Raw genomic sequence first — 22,456 nt, forward strand, 5'->3', positions numbered from 1 at the left:
TAAAAAAAATCGAGACACAGACGATAGAATAAAAAAAAATTGTTCTTGAATACGGTGAAAGAGATTGTTTGGAATATCTTAAAGGAATAGCACATAACTATCAAATGAACTAAAAAATTTCATTGTTTAATATAATGGCAGTGAAATTTCACGTTAATAAAGATTTTAAAAATCTATTTCCTTTCTCTGGTTAAAGTTTGTAACTCATTTTTATATATAAACCAATAAAACGATATTTATTTTATCTCTTTTTTTTTCTTATCAATATGTAGTATGTAGTTGTATAAATAAAGGGGACTGAGAAGTATGAAAGAACAGGTGGGAGGGAAAACAATCGGTGAATAATCTCCAGAGGTCAAACGACCCCAGTGGAGAAAGGCTGGTGGAGAACCGCCAGTGGCTAATCATCACCGCCCTGACATAGACCCTGCCCAGCAGGGGGCACCCCGATACCAGACCCTGCCCAGGAGGGGGGAGACCCCGATACCAGACCCTGCCCAGGAGGGGGGAGACCCCGATACCAGACCCTGTCCAGGAGGGGGGAGACCCCGATACCAGACCCTGCCCAGGAGGGGGGAGACCCCGATACCAGACCCTGCCCAGGAGGGGGGACCCCGATACCAGACCCTGCCCAGGATAGGGCTCCCCGACACCAGACCCTGCCCAGCAGGGGGGACCCTGATACCAGACTCTGCCCAACAGAAAGAACACTGAAAGCAGACTCTGCCCAGCAGGGGTCACCCCGACACCAGATCCATCCCAGGAGGGGGCACCGTGGCACCAGACCCTGCCCAGCAGGGGGGAACCCTGATACCAGACCCTGCCCGACAGGGGGCACCCCGACAACAGACCCTGCCCAGGAGGGGGCTCCCCGACACCAGACCCTGTCCAGGAGGGGGCGCCCTGACACCAGCCCCTGCCCAGCCTGCTTTGAGGTTACCCCCCCTCCCCCAGGTCAGTGCTGTCTCAGCGTCTGGGGGAAAGCCCAGCGCTGTAAGCTGAAGGTCAATGACCTTCTCCACTCACCCAGGGTGAGTGCCACCATCTTCTCTCTGCCTTCCCCTCCCTCTGTCTCTGATACTGTACCCACTTCCCACCAAGGCTCATGCTCTCCCACTCTCACTATTACCTACAACATCCTCCCCTCCCATCACTCTCACCCTCCCCCAACAGCTGACACCACTAACCCTGCATGCCCTCTGTGCTACCCTCTCACTCACTCAGAACACTCCCTCACCCCCCCACCCCCACTCTGCACTGACAGTAACAGCTGTGCCCCCCCCCCCCCCCCCCCCACTTTCATCTTCATTCATACCCGCCTCTCTCTCATTCCGGGAGAGAAACTGCCCCAATGGGGCAGGAAGAGCCCAGACAGGGGTAGTGGGGGGGAGCTGCCTGACATTGAGCTCCTCACTCCTTACGAGGAGAGCATCCTGACTCTGACCGCCCTAAGCAGCTGGCTGACCGGGTCCAAGCCCCTGGACGGGGATCAGAGGATGCCCCTGCCTTACAGTGCAGGGACTCCCTGAGCGATGGCTATTCCTGTTGACTTGGCTGGGACCAGCTGACAGCCAGGACAGGCTTCCTGGCTTTGTGTTTGTGCTAAAGGGCAGGGCAAGGCAGCAGCACTGTGGGCCTGGTATCTCTGGCTGAGGAGCAAAAGCACAAAAAGGCAAGGCCAGGCAGGGATACTGTGAGCATCGGGGTCAGCTCAGAGTGAGGGAGCGCTCTGACAGTGAGGGGAGATCCCAGAGATACAGCCTGGGGCACTCCCTGACCCAGGTGAGGGGGTGTCCCTGAGCACTCAATGTCCTTGATGCAGAGTTACCAGGGTAACCTGAGGAGCAGCATTGAGGGGCAGAAGTGTCTGATGAGTGGATTGGAGGGATCTTTGAGGTTGGGCATGTGTTGGATGCCAATGTCTGAGGATATAGGGATGCATGTGACCAGTGCCCATGGAGTGAGTCCTGGGATCTTGACACCAAGTATCCAACATAAAGGTTTCTTGGTGCAACTGGCGAGCTTGAGTTTACTAAATACCCCTCCAGTTTCCACATCAAATTATCTTGATGTTTTACCAAACTTACCAAATGAAACAGAAAGCTGAATATTAATGAGACAAGCTAGACCATAACGAAGGCATTTAAGAAGCAGTAATCCTCTTTAATTCACAATCACCATTCCTACTGAGAGACTTACAGTGCCGCTTGTGAAAACCATAAATGATGAAGCATGATGTTCCTGATATTGAGAAAAGCCTCATCAAGTTTTTCACTGATTTAGTCACAATGTCTGATGTAACCCAATTGGTCAGATCACTATAAAATTCCACCCTCGGTTTTCTAGTATTGTCACTATTTTCTTTTGTCCCCAGGTATTATTCTCCTCCCCTCAAAATCAGCTTCTCTCCAATCCACTAAGGTTCTGTCATAGGCATGTCCTTGTCTAATGTGAGTATATTGTATTGTGATCATTCTTCCTTCATGTTCCAATGCCTTTACATCATTTTTACTTTGCTATATTCTCCATTAGTCATTCCTACAACAGATATTATTTTTATAATTTCTTTCACATTGGGTTAGAAAGAAATCCATACAAATTATTGGGGCTGCATTCCTTTATCTGTTTTGCCTCCCTCCTCAGAGTATTAGCTTCTTGCCCCAGTGTCTAATCACTACAGGTTTCCACTTCCACTATTAGGTTATGCATAGCCTGAACCTATTAGTGTGATGGATCCTTTGTTATGTTTCACATGTCTCCAAATGGATTCTATTTTGGTTTGTTGACAGCTGTGTTGCTTTTTCCTCTACTGACATTATGTTATCTAGAGTAAGTAAAGTCACTTGATCCCCATTTTGCTCTTTATCTGTTCTAAGTATATTGTAGTCTGTAATATATAATATGCAATCCTGTCTTTTTTTCTGTAGAAATATCTCAATAATCCTCTCTAAGTCTCGTTTCTCTCAATAAATGTTTGATTTCTGTTCCTTGTTTTATTACAGACATTTAAACTAACTTTTAATAGACTTGCCTCTTACTTTATATCAAACCAGTCATTCAGTCTATCAGCTGTCACTTGTTTCATTGGTGGAGTGAGTGGTTGTGGCCATTCAAGTGGACTGTTTTGTCTTGGACTTCCCACGTCGACACAATGGTCAAGCAGGCACGACAATATCTCTTCTTCAGGCGACTTAGGAAATTCAGCATGCCTATAAGGACCCTCACCAACTTTTACAGATGCACCATTAAAAGCCTTCTAAAAGGGTGCATAACGGCCTGGCATGGCAACTGATCTGCCCAGGATTTTAAGAAACTACAGAAGGTTATGTGCACAGCCCAGACCATCACAGAAGCCAACCCCTCCTCCATGGACTCCATTTACACTTCTTGTTGCCATGGTAATGGTGTCAACATCATCAAAGACCCCTCTCATCCTGATAATACTCTCTTCCAACCTCTTCTGTCAGGCAGAAAATACACAGGCTTGAACACCTGCACCAGCAGGTTCAGGAGCAGGTTCAGGAACTGCTTCTTCCTTGCTATTATTAGACTGTTGAATGGACCTCTCTAATTTCAAATAATGTTGACCTTGTTTTGTGCAGCTCCTTTGCAGCCATAACCTTGTATGCCTTGCTCTGGCTAAGCACCCTATGATGTATATGTTTTATATGTTATGATCTGCCAGTACTGCTCACAAAACAAAACTTTTCAGGTACATGTGACAACAATAAATCAAATCAAAAGTCTTGGATGGTGTCAAGTTTCATGAGCATTTTTGGAACTGCACCATCCAGGCAGGAGGAGAATATTCCATCACACTCTTGACTTGTACATGCATTGATTGTCTTTAGCCCTCAAAGCCCACTGACCAGGTAAGGATGGCAAATTCCTTTGTGAATCAGATGGGTTTTAACAACAGTTGCTGGCTTTCATAGTCATTATTACTGAAGCTTGCTTTCAATTCTAGATTTATTGATTGAATTTAAATTCCATCTTCCTGTGTGGTGAGATTTGAACCCATGTCCCCAGAGCATTTGTCCCCGTTTTTGCATTACCAACCATTTACTACATTACCAGAGCCATATAAATTTCTCCAACTATTTTCTTCTATAGATAGATTGACTGACTGGCAATACATTTTCAGCTCGTGACTGACTGGTGTATCATTTTCATGTTACTATCTTATGGAATACTGAGTTTAAGAGTCTTGCTTTGTAGATTGTATCCATCTTCATTGGCTGATGTTTGGCTGGCAAAATGGCAGGTGGGCCTGTTTTAATATTTCACTTTGTATTGCTTGTGGGATACTGTCCTGAGGGAAGACTAACCACAAAATAAATTCAAGATTCGGGCAGTGATTTTTTCTTTTAATCTTTTATTGTTTTGTTAAGCAGCGAGAGATGCAGGGCAGTAAAGGTTAAATTACAGCAAAACATGCACTGTTCTGTCTCTTTATGTCTCAGATCTGACCAAAGGCTTCATTTTAAAAAAATGAAAACCAAGTCTTCATTGTGGAAAAGAGACGTCTGTTTTGTTGACAAGTTCATTACTTTGATAGGAGAAAATTTATCAGATCATACAAGATAAACTTTGTCTTTTGACTAAGTGGGAATAGTGATTTGTATTGTAAAGGGAAGAAATTTAATGATAAATCACTTACAATGGTTCCTTCGTCATAATGCAGTACTTGGCCCTTTCCCAGGCATTGTTAAAGTGAGAGTTTACTCTATTATAAATAATAAAAGGTACTTGTGAGAGAGTCAAAGGAACTGTCCTGTCAAGATTGAGTTGTTACCAATTGAATTTCTATATTAGCAATTCATCTGTCAGTAATGACTTCTACATCTTTTTTTATACAACGTAAGTTTAGCTTGAGAGGGCAAATCTCAAAAAGCAGTGAAATGCTACCAACTGCAAACCAGTGCATCATCTCCAAAGTAAACTGGCTTTATTATCTTCCGACACAACATTATCCTACTCAACTGGCAACGTGCCATAAATGGATGCATTCAGTAGATTCACTGGCACTTACAACATTGCATCCGGGTGACCAAACAGGCTCGTGGCAATAGTTTATTTCAACGGTAGGTCCACGTTATAATAATTCTTTCTGTCAGCTCCAAGACCGGCAAATGGAAGGGCTGCAGGTAAGGATCAAATTCTGCTCTTTAGCAATGAAAGGTCTTTTGATTGGGCATGTCATTTAACCCTTTGTGGATCAAATTCATGTTTTCCAACTCTTTATTAGACATTTACTGTACTTAATATATCAAAGAAAAACAGCTTTATTTTAAGATTATTCCTTAGGCTTGTTGAATTTTTCCCATTCTGCCTTGATTAACATCAATAAAAATTATGGGAGATGATCAATGTTGCATCAGATAAAACAACATCAGGCAAGTTGGAAAGCTGAAACAAAATTGAGTACGTTTACTAAACGGTATAACCCAATCTGCCTATTGAGAGTTAAAAATCACACAACACCAGGTTATAGTCCAACAGGTTAATTTGGAAGCACTTTCAGAGCACCGCTTCTCCATCAGGTGCTTCCAACTAATGGAAGAACAGCTCTCTGAAAGCTAGTGCTTCCAAATAAACCTGTTGGACTATAACTTGGTGCTGTGTGATTTTTAACTTTGTACACCCCTGTCCAACACCAGAATCTCCAAGTCATGCCTGTTGAGAAGCTTTTATAAGCAGTCTTCTAAACTCCTCAAATGATGAACAGATTTGTAACTGCCTCCTAAGTTACATCTTAAGATTATTTTCTCAGTATATATAAGAAAGCTGAGAAATAGGCAAAAGGATTCACCAGAGAGAGATATCTGAGTAATCACGCACCTAACCTGAGATAGGTTGAACTGACCATCACTAAGGTGCTATCTCCTGTTTAAGACTAAGATTCTGTAAAGATTAATAATAGAGATGAACTAAAACCCAACAAAAAAAGACTTGGAAGTACAATTGCTGGTTGTGTTGGACCTCCATTTTGAAGTATACATAGAACATAGAACATAGAACATGTCGACATCTCCAAGACATGTCGAACCAGGATGTGTCATTCACAAGTTTTATAGGTTCTTTTTCTGGGAAATTTTTCAAGAGCTTTGGTTTCAAAATGTCATGTTTAAAAAAAGGGGAGTTTATCAATAAGTTGTGAACCATCCATATCATCGGCATGTGCCATCTTCTTCTCACGCCGGTTGGCAGAGAGTTCTATCTGTTATGGAGTGAGTGCACAGTCTTTGCAGTTCAGTCCTAACTAGGCAGATAGCCACACCTAGGACTGTGTCAAAATATTTCAGTAGCATTTTCCAAAGTGCTAACCCTAATTCTACAAGAAACAATGGCTTAATGCATTCAAAGAACATCCAAAAAAACAGCAGCTGTACAGAAGAGAATAAATTGCTTGATTAGTCAACAGAAAGAAAATATTCTGTTTTCAACAGAATATCAAACAATAGCCTGTTTGTGAAGGTAGAGCATGTTCATCTATCTATAGAGTCTGAACTGCAAGGACAAAATGCTGTTGGACATTGCAGAACAAACGCAAAACACCACGATGCAATACAACAAAGCAAAACGTCAACTCCAGCCTTCTAGTCTAACAGTACTTCTGCACTAAACCTCTGAAATGCAGGCATCCAGATGAGAGGCACTTACCTTAATTGAAGCCCTCTGTTGATGGAGCTGTGTATTCGAATACAATCACCAGTGTTTATTTTGGGTCGAGTCCCTCAATATCGAGGCTAGTCTTCACATGAACTTCACTGTGTTTAAAGTAGAAAGACGGAACCAAATTCCTTTGAGAACCCAGGGCCGATTGAACGCACCATGTTTCATTTAGATGTTTGTACATGAAGGAAGACAGCCAGCCTGCTCCGACTCGGAGCTGCCTGTTCTCCTAAGCATGGGGGAGGGGGGTGGTGGGATGCTCATTGACCTGATTAATGCATTTTAAAACATAACATCTCTGAAGCAGAGTTTCTTGGTCACTGTAGATATTTCTGTGGGAAGGCTGGTTCATTTGGGAATTCTGTCTGTCTGTCTCACACTGCTGGCTTTGCAGCGGGTGTGCAGAGGAGATGGTTAGTTAAAGTGAGCACTAATCATGAAGAATTTGTCCTCATGCATTGGACGCTCCTGATATACTGTGATATAACCAGAAAGATTATTTGGAACCACTAGCTGTGATTATGACTGTGTTCGATAATAGCCCGCATCGCTCTGGTCCAAAGACACACTGAACAATTCATGTATTAATAAAACCTTCAGTGCAGCTGCAAACGGACTTAGAATACAATTCGAGTTCTTAAAACAAAATTGAAACGAAAGGATTGAAAATAGACATATAGCCAAAGAGAATTAACAAAATATACCTGCCTTCCTGTTGTCATAATAACTAAGTAGATAAATATTCAAGCACATATACTTACAGACTGGAAAAGCCCAGAGAATCCATTCTTCTGAACCAGTGGTGTTATGCTACACACACTGTTCTTCAACAGAGATAATTTCAAAGATAAGTCAAGCTGAATATACTCAGCACCATCGGCCGCTGGCTTCACAACTGCCATTTAAGAGAGTTTAGCAGCATTTTCTTATTTTGCTTTAACACATTCTGGACACACAGTTTTCCAGGAGTCAATTTAGATAACGTGCTGGAATGACATCACAGACAACTTTCGCACCCTCCTGTGAACATCACACTTCAGTACCACCAGCTGCCAGTTTATCAAGGACCACAGCAGCTCAATCTATACGAGAATATACTTTTGCTTCTGTCAATCTTCCTTTTATCAGCAGTAGTTCAATGAAGAGAAAGTTACTTCAGCTATTAACGTGCTGCAGAGAAGCAGCTGACACTAGGAGACATGTCGACAGCTTTCAGGCACAGTAAACCATTCTGTAAATCATTAAAATTATTATTGGCTAGCAGGGAGTGCTCCAAAACTCTAATCTAATCTTGGTTTTACATGATGGGTTTAATTTTTTGAGTTCAGCCTGGGAGCTATATTATTGGAGCCCCTTTCCATTAGATTACAAACCCAGAATTACTCCCCATAGTCCATGATTTAACTGTGATGGATCATTACATCTTCCCACGCAGAAGGAGGCCATTTGGTCCATCACAACACTGTTGGCTTCTTTGAAAAAGCAATCTGTGAATTAATGTACCTTGCAAATGTTTAAATTTCCTACAGTCTGGTTTGCCACAGATTGCCTTCTGCATTTATATAACATATTGAATTGTATTTATGCTCTTAGAATTTTTAAGATTGTTTTACAATTTATATTGGGAATAGATGATAGTGAAATAAGAGTGTATGGGAAGACCAAATCATTACACCGGGTGATTTGGCAATGAAAGATAGCTGTTTGTATCATATGAAACCATGATTTTCACAAGGGAAAGAGTGAACTGTTGGTAATATTAACCATGGAGAGGTTACTTCACATTTGAATGACACTCTTTTAGTCCACAGGTATGTTTCCTGTTTATTATTTTGTAAAGTTTATGATCTCCACTAAAACAGTGGAGAGAGGAATATTACATCAAGCCATTGGACATGCAGCTGCTTATATCAATCGCACTGCTTTCCAGGAAAATGATGTCAGGCTAAAGGATTCAGTCACAACCCAGCTAATATCTAATTATTTTCCTGGACCTAAGTTTTAAGGTGACACAGTTTCTGTAAAAGAAGTTGCATCTTTTAGTTCCCAATGCCCAAGTGCAGATTTAATTTAATTAACATATGGTGAAAGGTAACATTTACTTTTGATTGGATTATAGATATATGTCAAAGTTATAAAACGGCTTACACTTGTGTGTTGTCAAATCTGTCTATCACTATTCACCAGCTAAGCGAATAATTATTTCCAATCAGTTTTGCCCATCCTCTGATCCTATATTCCTTCAATTGTTTCACTTTCATTTCCCAAGCCAATAACCTCATCCTCAATGTTGAGATAGATTTAGAATCATAGATTCTCTACAGTGCAAATACAGGCCATTCAGCCCATTGAGTTTTCACCGACCCTCTGAAGAACATCCCACCCAAATCCACCCCACCACCTTATGCCCACTGCACACTGCAGGGAGTTTTAGCACAGCCAATCCACCTGACATACACATCTCTGGTCAGTGGGAAGAAACCGGAGTACCCAGAGGAAATCCAGGCAGATATGGAGAGAATGTGCAAACTCCACACGGTTAATGGCATAACAGAATCTGAATTATGTGATTTGACATGGTGATAGAATCTAGTAATTGTTTCTATTGTATTTTTAACATTAAATTTACACAACAATTTTAATGCATCAATGATTGAGAGGGCCTCAAACAATGTTGGACCAGAACTTAGCCCCGATGTCCATTTGAGAACAGAAAGCGGATGGGTGATTCCAATAACAGATAGTGAGGAATCCATGCTTTCCGGCCTCTGCTAATCTGAACAGGAGGGTTTCAGTTCAGAGGATGGAGATGTGGGAGGGAAAACTTGTGTTCATCAGTGGTGATTCCCAGTGGATATTCTCATGGGTATCAACTAGGGTTGTTCATTGAGAGAGGCTGTTAGGTGTGAAAATGATCAATGACCCTCTGTTTACTATGAGGGAGAGGCAACCCAGGGTGAAGGAAGCCACTGAATGAATGGATGCACCCATGGAAGACATTTTACACTTTTCATAATTTACCTACTGGGTCTCCACTCTCTCATCGTGCAGCTCCAGACAGATTTGGATTAACAGCTGGCCTGGCTTCCTATTTGCGCCCCCCCACCACCGCATTCACACTTCAGAGTGATACTGGTAATAGTAGGACTGGCACAGTGGTAATGTCACCAGACTTGTCATTGTGAACCTGTAGCTAATATTGTGGGACATGATTTGAAAACCTACCATGGCAAATAAAGCAATTTTTAATTCAATAAAAATTTGGAATGAAATGTTATCCTAATGTTAACTCATACTGATTGTTATAAAAAATAACATCTGATTCACAAATGTCCTTCATGGAAGGAAATGTGTTGTCTTTATCTGGTGTGGTCCACATGTGACTCTGAATTGCCCTCTGTGCAATTAGAGAAAGGCAATAATTGTGAACCTACCCAGAGATGTCTACACCCCATGAGCAAATTTTTAAAAATATTGTGTCTCAGTGAGTTACCTGTTTAGGAGATGAGTTATCATTTGGACAATAAATCACCTGGAATCAAGGGATTAAGTGACAGCTGATACTAGATCCTTCCCCCATCCCTTATATCATCCACTGACTGTGGGAAGATAGAGTTAAAATCTATACCAGTGAGTCAGAAAAGTTATAGAAAATTGAAATCAAAGTGATCAGTTTTGGTTGGTCATAACAACATCTTTGTTCAGGTCCTGTTCAGGAACTGTCTTTCCAATGAAGTTAAATATTGATATGGTCTTTGGGTTCAGTGTAGATTGCAGAAAACTGACAGAATAAACGAGTAGGGTGAGGCTGAACATAACGAAATGTATGGTCAGGACAGCACATCCCAAAGTAAGTTCAAGACCACGAGTGGGGATGTCAGCTGAAACTGTAGGTTTACAAACCTCAGGGCAGCAAGGGTGGTCATGGAGCTCTGACTGAGTTATAAAATGTGGACTAATACAGGACATCCCTCCCACTGGTAAGCCTGCATCTGTATTCATACTCCACTGGATGTAGGTTTGCTTGCTGAGACCCTATACAGACAACAAGCAAAACTAATGTCATTTACAAAATACCGTGCAAGAACTGTAACAAACACTACATTGGACAAACAGGCAGAAAACTAGTCACCAGGATACATGAACACCAACTTGCCACAAAATGACATGACCCCCTCTCACTAGTATCCTTACATACGGATGAGGAAGGACACCATTTCGACTAAGACAACATATCCATCCTAGGACAAGTCAAACAGAGACACGCATGAGATATCCTAGAAGCATGGCATTCTAACCAGAACTCTATCAACAAACACATCCAGTTAGACCCCATCTACCACACCCTGAGAAAAAGAACAGGAAATGACATCAAACAAACCCAAACCTATAAATAGAAAGCAGGAATTATCAGCAGTGCTTCACCTGAGGCCCACTGAAGATTAGATTAGATTAGATTACATTACATTACAGTGAGGAAACAGGCCCTTTGGCCCAAAAAGTCCACACCGACCCGCCGAAGCGCAACCCACCCATACCCCTACATTTACTCCTTACCTAACACTATGGGCAATTTAGCATGGCCAATTCACCTGACTTGCACATCTTTGGACTGTGGGAGGAAACCGGAGCACCCGGAGGAAACCCACGCAGACACGGGGAGAACTCCACACAGTCGCCTGAGACGGGAATTGAACCCGGGTCTCAGGTCTCAGGTCTCAAGATGTTACCTAGTAAGGTGACAAAATGTCTGGAAATGAACCTTGCAGCTCAGTGAGCAAACCTATATCCAGAATCTCAATCTGAGCTACAAATTGTCTCAAAACTTCACTAACTCATACCCAACCTCGGTTCCCACTCAGAGATTGCAACAATTTCCAAGCCTCAAAATGGGGAGACTATGGAAAAAGAAGGTTAAGATCTGTGATAATATCAGATCCAGCTGAGACATTCAAGAAGGCATTATCTGATTATTTTGTTAATGTGCAAAGGTATGCAGAAAAGGTTGGAAGATGACACTAAGGCATGATCCTCTTTTGGAGAGCTGGTGCAAACATGATGGGCTGAATGGCCTCCAACAGCACCATCACAATTCTGTAATTCTGTGGGAATGTCATATGATCTATGTTTGTATTAATCACAGAAATAATGTGATTGATGAAAAGCAATAGGAGATACTGAGGACTGTAGATACTGGAGAGGCACAGCAAGTCAAGCAGCATTCAAGGAGCAGAAGAATTGGTGTTTTGGACTGGGAAGTGGGAAGAAGGCTGTGAAATAAATGGGGGAGGGGGTGGGTCCAGGGGAAAGGAAGTTGGGAAGGTGATGTAAAGATACAAACTCTGGGTTTGGGCAATGATAGTACTGAGACAGTTGACAGAAGTAAGCTGTGTCTCAGGCATGTCAGAATTCAGAACAATGGGCTGGACGTGAGACTTGCAAATGAGTTGATCTCATAGCTACATGGAGCATAAAGACTGTGCTCAGTTCAGTCTTCCTCTGAGGATGGAGATAGAACAATGATGAAGGTGCACATTCTTTTTCCAGGAACTTATCAGGAGAGTTCTGGTAACGCAGAGGACAGATGGAAGAATCTGACTCATTTGCTTGATGCCAGAAGCAGAAAGAATGTCAATGTTTTAAGATGAACCAAGGGTCACCATTTGAAAATAAGGCCATTGCCAGGGATCTGCTGGTTTCTGCAGACAGGAACGGAACTCTGAAAGGGCATTACCATGGAGACAGACCACTGAGCAGAGACAATGGAGGAAAATAAATTGTTAATGGACACAAATCGGCTAAGGTGGATGAGCAGAGGTAACGTACTGTGTAGAAAACACACATACTGTCACTGGTGACTATGGCCAACTCGCTTTACTGGTTGAATGATCAATTCAAACAATGGACCAATTCTCAAAAATACTCCCAGTAATGGGTTACAGACCAGAATCTCAAACTAGCTAATGCAGCTGGAAAATAACATGGTGAATTCCAACCCCCCAAGAAAGTGTTCAGGACCCAGAAAATTCCCAGAGCTCGCTCACTCACTCAACTGCCATAATATCACTGGAAATGCAGCTCAGATGAAATCGGGGTTCTTATTGCAATATTAATCAGATACAACTTATATTTTTTCTGGTTCTGACTTTTGTATCAGTGTTTGTAGTTAAAGTCAAATTAATCTAAGCTGTAAAATTTCACAATCTCACTTCAGGTCCTGGGATATGAGAGGCTATCAGCAGAATTGTAACCACAGTATTGGGGTTTATTAAACAGCTGTGGCTGACGATGACTAAACGTAAGCTATATTTATTGATAGAGGCAAAGCCAACCACCATTATGCTCCGTCAATTTATTATTACAATATTAGTGCCCCTGTCTGAGGGTCTTAAATCATTCCTGGCAGCATTCTCTGCCAAGGCTCATTGTAATGCTTATTTCAACACTTCAGACTATCACTGATAATGACACACAAGCTGCAGGTACCAGATGTAGTTGGCAATGTCAGTTTTATTTTAAGTGTTTACTTCTAAACATGTGGACACAAAACATCTATCTCTGACCAAAATAATTATTTTTGCTGTAAACGAGCCATACAAATCTGTACCATAAATAAACTAGTGGAATAACTCGAGAAGAGGGGAATACAGGAGCATACTCCAACTTGTAATGCTGAGAAACAGACAACAAGCCAAGCAGGTTGTGTTTTGTTGAGATCACTCTGTGGACCACCTTCCTGTCTCCCACCAATCTCTGGTGGTTATTCTATATGTCTACATTACTAATAGCACAGCTGTGCTCCTCAATATGACTGTCAATATGTCCAAATATTTGTTTGAAAGCTATTCTCCATGGGAACAATGGATAATGGAAAGATCTTGCTTGTCAATGTGGCATTTCTAGTTCTTCAGTTACAGTCAGAGACTGATAATGTGAGTCCACTGACATCCCCTCAAAACTGTGGCAGCTGCTTTCTGGCTCTGAACCAGTGACATGAAGGACCTTTATTAACAGAATGGCCCAATCAATCATGAAGTGATTTTGAGCATCAGTGCAAAAATCAAAACTCACTGTCCGCACAACAAAATCATTAAAATGCTGTTTTACCATGAGGACTAATTAACGTATTCTGTACTAATGCCCATTTCCTGCTGATTTTTATTTTGTTCTGTGATTACACAGTACTTGGGTTCAGAAGCATCGGTCTCCCTTTTTTTTGAAGATCAGGGTTTCAAGAAATGATCCAGCATCAAGAGTTTTGGGTTTACTGGGATCAGAGTTTATTACAAACATACAGTTTTTTTTAGTCACCAATCCATCCATAAGCAGCAACATTTCTCAGTGCAGTATCAGTTCTATATACACCAACAGTTTTATGGTGCACCAACAAATCTATAGCTAACACATTTTTAGAGGCATTGACATTTCTAGAGGCACCAAACAAACCTCCAAGCATTAAACTTTCCAGAGGTTCCCACAACTTAGTAGATACCAACAGTTCTCCAGGCACCATAGATTTATAAGCACTCACTGCTCTCTTTGTACCAACTGATTTATATGTCGCAATATTTCGAGAGGCACCAACAGTTAGAGAGGCACCCACCATATTTTTGGCTTCCACAGTCTATAGACACCAACAGGTCCATGCGTGCCCATCATTTTCTAAGTACCAACAGATTCACAGCCAGCTTTCGAGGCACCCACAGTTCTATATTCACCAACTGTTTCATGGGCACTAACAATTCTAGAGAAACTTTGGGGACCTTTGTTACTGTTACTTACAAATAGATCATTCTGTGTGCGATTTTTATATGTGGTTGAACCAATCATTGAACGTGGATTCCAATGCAATCGAGTCAAATGCAATGGTCAGCTCTCATTTCTAGGTGGTAACTTTCCATATTGAGTCATTGAATAGTAATCAGTAAAATGTAATGGTTCTGAAGGGGTTAGCATTCAGCTTATTTTGGCTGCATACATTTTACTGATGTCTCAGGCAATGTGTGGTTGGAGGAAAGAGTTCTACAAACAAACAGGGACAGGGATACTAGCCACCAGGTTATTCTCACCCGAACTTGAGGGGTTTCATGGCAGCAGTATTGTAGCCAACTTGGTGCAGACCAGAAGTTAAACCAATGGCTACTTCAGGTCAGCAATTCAGCATCAAACAATATGGGCCATTCAGTGACAGAGGCATTGAAGCAACAGATTGCTGCCTCGTCGTAAAATTGAATTTCCACTGAGGGGTTATATCCATAGATCAGAATAATAATTAGCTGTGGGCACTGAAAATGAGCTAAATGGAATGGAAATAATTCACTGTTCTTTAAACACACGGACATCTTATGTTCTGACATCAGTGGGTTGTTTATTCTTGACTAATCCTCATCCCTTTCTTAATAATACATTAATGGACTGAACCTGAATCCTAGCAGGTAGCCATCATTAGGATTAATCATTGATCCTCTCCATGAGGACATGGCAAAGTGGATGAGCAGATTGAAAAACAGAGCCATCCAAAACAGCTTTCAAAAGACTGTTTCTGATCCTTTTAGATTATTATAGCAGGGCACATAGGAAAATGTCATAAAAATATCACCTTCAGTTCAGGGAGACTGTTGTTAAGGGGAATACAGATGAATTAATAGTGTTTTATCACTCTTAAGATACAATTGATGATGTTTTATCAGCAGCTGCAATTACTGCTGGCAGTGGATGACTAGAGAAATGAGACCTGAGCTTTCCGATTCGGAGAAGCAAAATGTGTATTCTTTAACTTCGGGCACTAATAACAATGTTTGTTGTTGCCCATTTACTTAATATCACTGACACTAATCTATAAAGTGGAAATCCAGGAGGTGCATATCTGAATAAAAACCAAAATAACTGTGGATGCTAGAAATCAAAAACAAAAACAGAAATCGCTGGAAAAGCTCAGCAGGTTGGACAGCATCTGTGGAGAGACATCAGAGGGGTAAAAACAATGACTGCAGATGCTGGAAACCAGATTCTGGATTAGTGGTGCTGGAAGAGCACAGCAGTTCAGGCAGCATCCGAGGAGTAGCGAAATCGACGTTTCAGGCAAAAGCCCTTCATCAGCTTTTTATTCCTGATGAAGGGCTTTTGCCCGAAATGTCGATTTCACTGCTCCTTGGATGCTGCCTGAACTGCTGTGCTCTTCCAGCACCACTAATCCAGAAGGAGAGAAATCAGAGTTAATCTTTCAGGTCCAGTGACCCTTCTTCAGAACTCTGATGTACAACAGAAGTGTCCTCACTGTATTGATCTGTACAATCATTGTTTTAGAATTGTGACTGCCCTTGCTGAAATAACAGGCAGAAGAATAGTAGGGAAAAGCATTAAGTATTTTTCAGCTGAGGTGATGTGCAGTAATTTTCAAGTTTCTAAGCCGATGATGGTTTCCACTATATTGTGGAGGATTGTGTAGAGGCTGCACTATTTTGACTTCAAAACTACAAATCAAAAAAAGAAAGTGCTTTACTTGCATAAGTTATCAGGAGTTGTAAGAATATATAAAAGTCCAATAATTTTATTAATTTCATTGATGGTTTTTCTGTGTATTCCTGACCTATTTAAATTCTGAACTTTCTCAGTCACTTGAATCTCTGAACTTCTTGTTTATCTGGTTGCCACATATTGGTACAGTACTGACTCATCTTCAAGACAATTTTCTTTCCAATAGCAAATGTGAACTAATTTGAATTTCTCACAGTTAAAATTCAATATCAGTTATTTTAAATCACCATGATATGGTTGCATTATTGCGTCTTTAAGTTATAACTGAAACCAGAAGAGAACATCTTAAAGAGAGGGATATTATTTGGCCTCTGACTCATTAGTTAATCATACATTCATGCTACGCCATATCTTAAATGAGTATCTTGTTGGTGCAACAGGCTAGATATTAGGCTCAAAACCTTCAGATTCCTATGCATTACACAACTAACATTAATTTCAGGATATAGGGCTCATGTGAGGAGAAAGTGAGGACTGCAGATGCTGGAGATCAGAGCTGAAAATGTGTTGCTGGAAAAGCGCAGCAGGTCAGGCAGCATCCAAGGAGCCGGAGAATCGACGTTTCGGGCATGAGCCCTTCCTCAGGAATCATGTGAACCTATTTCAGCTGGTTTTGTAAATGTACCTGAGAGATCAGAATATTTAAGAAAAACATTAATATGATGCGAAATAAAACTGGAATAACTGAAGATGCTGGAAATCACAAACCAAAACAGGAATTTCTGGAAAAGCTCAGCAGGTCTGGCATCATCTGTGGAAATAAATCAGAGTTAATGATTCGGGGTTTAGTCAGAAGTGATGCATTTAGTTGACATATCAGAATGTAGAATGCAGTACTTCATAAACAACAAATAATCAAATTAATTGTGTTTTACTGCATTAAACACTGCATTTTTTCTGCTTTTCTTTAGAAACTGAAATTAATAATCTTTAATAATATGTCATTCCCCGAGTAGTGGATGACATTTGTATGAGCTAAGAGGTGAGTTGGATCCATTGCAAAGTATGTTATACTTGACTGACCTCTACTTTCAAGACACACTGGCAAAATCTTTCACATGGAATAGTTTGAAATTCATTCCAAGTGTCCTCCTGGCAAATCATGAGCAATATCAGCAGAATCACGACTCGATTACAACAGCCCTTCTGTGCTATGTTGTCTTGACAATAGACACTGAAGTAAGATTTACCATCGACTCCGTACAATATTGACTTACTTTATTGTCGACAGCTGTGGATTTTATGTCCGTATCAACTCATTGACTGACATCATTATAGATAAAAGTAATGCCAATAGATATCATTAAAATGGTCTAATTACCTTTGGTAATATTTTAGCTGTGAAGTTATGTGCGTATGTGATTCATAAATGGGTATAATCATGTTCAGCTCGAAGCAACCTATGAGTGAATGAGCAAGCATACATTATATTGATTTCATGCCCCATCAATAGAGAGTCAACTTTATATATCTGAAAGCACATTTTATATCAGAATACATTTTCTTCTTTAATTGTGGTTTATTACTATACTCCAATGCACTGTTGAGGCTAGACCTCAAACCTTTATCAGTGTCTAAGTATATCCTGCTGAATTACCAATAGTACTAGCTACATCCATTTGATAATGCAACAGATATTTTCTCCCAAATGGAAAGCAAGTTCGTTGTTAGAGAGTAATGTTACACATTTGACAGTGGGCACTTGCTAAATAAAGCAGTGATACCAAATTTAAGTTAGTGTTCATTCCCCTTCCCCCTGAATGACACTGCCATGGCTAATGCTTAAGTGGTTTATTGAACCTTTCAATTTTTTCATCTGTTCCAGCTTGCAATCCATCAATTTGTATTTCTCCAATGTACAAAAGACTCGTAGCTCTTTGATAAGATTGGGCTTTGAATGTTTAGTGGGATATTATTTGATTAAATATCACTTTCCTGAAACATCGGTTTAACTGATGAATTCAAAAGGTGTTCAGTGGCAATCTTGCTTCATTTTAATTACTAAATATAAGGGCACCCTCCGGAAATCTCAGTGAATTTGATGAAATCTACTATTATTTTCAGAAAGGGTTAGTTAACAAATAATGGTTTGTAACACTGTGATGTGTAGTTACTTCAGGAATCATTGAACAAATATTGAACTTAAAAACCACCCAGAATTTAAGAAGTGTATGTTCATATATTACATTTCCAACTGAAGGTGTTTTTAAAAAAATATTTAGCGGTTACTTGTTTCAATAAAAATGAATGAATTTTTGATATTTCCACAATACCACCAGAATTGCCAACTAGACATGAAAATACGATTGATACAGTCACTGGGAAAAGTGATACCAGTATGTGTTGTCATTCAGCACTAATCCTGTGAATTAAAATTATATCTTATGGTCAAGTGAAATTTAAATACTGCAGATGCTGGAATACTGAAATAAAAGCAAAGAAAAAACTAGAAACACTCAATATATTAGGCATCAGCTGCCAAGAGAGAAAACATACCTTAAATGTTAACTCTAGTTTTCGCTCTATAGTATGCTTATGTTTTAATTGTAAACTAGTTGTAACTATTTTTAGACCATTTAAAAATATGAAAAGGAGTAGGCCATGAAATAAGGTAATGGTTGACTGATGGTCCTCATATCCACTTTCCTGTATTTTCCCTGTAATCCCAGATTCCCCACATACTTAAGGATTTATTTATTTCAGCCCTGACATTTTTGACACTGTTCAGCAAAGAGTATGAAGGGGTTTGGAACCCAGATGAAAAGATAAATATTAAGGTACGCATTAGCTATGATTTAATTGATTGGTAACAAGTAGGAGAGGATGATTGATTTATATTTATTCCCGTGTTCCGACATGTACTGATGACTATTCTCCGATTTAGTTTCCGCTTCTGATATAATACCAACACGGCTCTTATTGAAGTCAAAAGCAACATTGCATGTCATTTTGACATGTGAAAAATCCCTCTCTTTTATTTGTATGGAAGCTTGTAACCTGATCACAAAAATAGCTTCCTTTGCACTTTTCCTTAAGCACCAAGAAGCACATTCTCTTTGCAGTCATCTAGAAATACGCTTTAGCTGTCTGGATCCCAACTCTTTCATCTTAGAGGTCAATAGACATTTTATGGCACATCACTGTACAACCCAACAATCTCCATATTTTTCTGGGAGTTTGGAGATTCACAGGTATGGATTTTCAGTCCTGAAGTATGTGTGCAAAGTTGAAAAATGTCCCAAGTCACTGAAACTCTCCCACTTGAAGGAGTAACAAGATTTTTGTTTGGGCTGGGGAGCACATACTAACAGGAACTGGTCTATTGGTTTATTGTCCATCCATCCATAACAAGCTGCCAGCGGGTTGCTGCATGTCTCAGTGAGGTGGTTAATAGCTTTGCCCTGGTGTTCTAGAACATCTTCCTTGTGGTTGTGTTTAATATCAGGCCTTCTAGCCCTCATCTCTCACACTCTTTTATCTCACTGTCCACTCACCATGCTCCATCCACGTCCACCCAGACATCCAACCAGCTCCCCATAGCCTTTGATATCCTCCATACAAACATATTCCCCTACTCTTCCACACCATCCCGTGTCAACTTATTACCAACTCATACAAACACATGACTCCTCCCACCTGCCAACCTTTATCCTTACATCTTCCATTTTAACTTATCTCAAATCTACTTGCACTGGTAAAGAGATAATCTTTAAACAATTTCTCACCAGTTAGAATGTCAGACAATTGTGAAAACTTCTGACAATTAATTGCATTTGCCAAAAAAAAAGACCTGCTTGGAATTCAGTTGATGTAAAAAGAATAGCATTGATTAGTGTTGAGTTTATGAAAGGTAGTAAATTTTTTTTATCTTTATAAAATGTTTTGCTTTTGGCCTTATACAACAAAGAAATAAATGTAGAAGGGTACAATAATGTAATTTTGAATTAACAAAGGTACACATTTATTGCAAATGTTCAATCAGTAATACAACTAATCAACTTGTTAAAAATAACCAAATTTAATTTGTCTCAATTTTACAATGAACTGAATTGCAGCTACATAATCTCACTGGCCCATAATTTGTTGTTAAACTAATGAAGATGTTAAGAGAACTTAACATTATTTATACATAAATGCTACGGTAACCTTGTGTGTGGAACAGATATTTTATTTAACTTGGAAATCTCAAAGTTGCTGTCAGATTTGCAATATACTCCACCATTAATTTTACAAGAACAACATCCTAGTGCCGTGCTCAGCACTGAAGTGCATCGAATGTGAAATGATTGTATTCCCACAGTAAATAAAAAATGAATTTCACCATGGAAATTTAGATTTGACTATTTCAATCTAAGTACCCTTCAAATGATGTGAAAATTGTTAATTAATTACAGTCACCCTCTCTGGCACTGATGTTGAAAATTCAAATATTGCAAACTTTTACTTTACTAGTGTTATTCTCTTTCAATTATAATTCAAACTTTCTTTCACTTTCTTGTGACAAGGACTTTACCAAAACTAATCCGCTCACATCCTAAGGGTTGACAACTAGACCCAAACCCATTTGTCAGCTAAGTTTCCTTTTCAATGGTAATGTAACTCAGTAATGGTAGTAGCTAATCTGTACACAAACGTTGATCTTTTCATCTGGGTTCCAAATCCCTTAATGCTGCTAGTTTAACAAATTCTCAATCTGAGAGCTTTAAGAGAAAAAAACATGTTTACAATCTTGTGTTATCCAATTCTCCTTGCCCCATTACCAGTCAGCAAATTGGCAGCAATTTATTAAAAGCATCTAACTGACATTAGACTTCTAATGGCTGACAATGTTTGATGTCCTATCTTCTGCATCTAAACCAAACTTATCTTAGCTACCATCAGTTCTGAGGAAGGGTCACTGGAGCCCAAAACATTAACTCTGGTTTCTCTCCACAGATACTGCCAGACCTGCTGAGTTTTTCTAGCAATTTCAGTTTTGTTACTCTCGAAATCCTTCTGCAGCAAATAATAAAGGGAAGGAAGCCATTTGTAAGGAGGGAAAGAAGGAGTAACAGAGAGAGAGATGGGAGACGAGGAAAGAACGCCTTGCATTTGTATAATATTTTCATGACACCTAGGTATACCAAAACTTCTAGCGTCAGATAAATTCTCATTGAAATGTATTCATTGTTACGGTGTAGGGAACCTGGCTGCTATTTGTACATAGCACGCATCCACAATCAGCCATGTAATGATAGAAATCTTGAAAATAAGATCGGGGTAGGCCTTTCAGCCCATCGACCCTACTCTGCCACTCTTATCAGTGAGGTGGTTAATAGGTTTGCCTTGTTGTTCATGCCCGACCTTTACCTAATAACCATACTCGGTGCTCTCTCATCGTATCCTTTGATGATTTTAGTCACAAGAAATCTATCTTTCCTTTTAATTTGGAATTGAGAACTTGTTTTGTTTTTTTTCTTCTGATGCTGATTGAGGGATAAATATTTTCCAGGAAATCAGGAAAATGTCTCCGCTGTTCCTCAAAGTAAAAGGCTATTTCTTCATGAACAGATACATGTGTTGCTAGCTGATATCACAGACCAAATCTGCACATTTTGATCTCACTGTTTCTTTCAAGTTCATGTGATCTTTTAAATTTACCTGAGCAAATGGGGCTTCTGTTTAAAGTGTAATCTAAAAGGTACCACCTTCAACAGTGCAGCACTCCTGCGGTACTGCACTGGACAGCAGTGTTCAAGTCTTGGGGACATCCAAAATTACAGCAGCATAATCAATAACCTCAATACAATCCCATCCAATACAGCAAATGCATACAATGCTGAATATGTCTTCTGCTAAAATTATTCAGAGAATTTTAATAGATCCATTGATATATTTGACTGAAATAAAATAAACTGTACACATTAAGATCATTGGTTTTCTGTTTTGTAAGAGATCAATATTTGTTACTTTTTAACCATGGATACAAGTGACAGAAGCTGCACTCAGGATTTCCATGAATTATAGCAGTAATTACAAAGCCTGCATAAGTAATTGAATTCTCTGAAATATAGCCCACAGAGGAAAAGGCCCAAGTCAGATCCCAGGAGAACCTTACTCCAGGAATGCATCACTTGATATTAAAAAAAAACTATAAGGTTGAAAACTGGAATGTTAACACACTTAAAAATTGACCTTATGGAAAAAAAATGCTTAGGAAACATGCAGTTAACAATCCTTTTAAATTCATTCCCTTCATTTAAAT

The 22,456-nt window shown here is 40.0% G+C and overlaps 1 protein-coding gene across 5 annotated transcripts in view; it reads right to left on the bottom strand.

Annotated features, from left to right (window-relative positions):
* Positions 1–22,456, bottom strand: part of LOC122564562 (cadherin-12-like) — a 623,768-nt gene that overhangs the window by 263,184 nt on the left and 338,128 nt on the right. Inside the window, exon 1 of one of the 5 annotated variants that reach the window (XM_087978474.1) lies at positions 7,437–7,659. The exons of 3 other annotated variants lie outside the window; for them this stretch is intronic. The gene's annotated coding sequence lies outside the window, so the exon portion shown is untranslated. Of the gene's footprint in view, positions 1–6,663; positions 6,874–7,436; positions 7,660–22,456 lie in introns of those variants that run through there. One more of the 5 variants, XM_043719636.2, reaches the window with a different exon arrangement.

Source organism: Chiloscyllium plagiosum, unplaced genomic scaffold (genome assembly GCF_037043375.1).
Source record: "Chiloscyllium plagiosum isolate Xiang-an unplaced genomic scaffold, Cpla_swu_hap1 HiC_scaffold_34, whole genome shotgun sequence".
Classification (NCBI taxonomy): Eukaryota; Metazoa; Chordata; class Chondrichthyes; order Orectolobiformes; family Hemiscylliidae; genus Chiloscyllium; species Chiloscyllium plagiosum.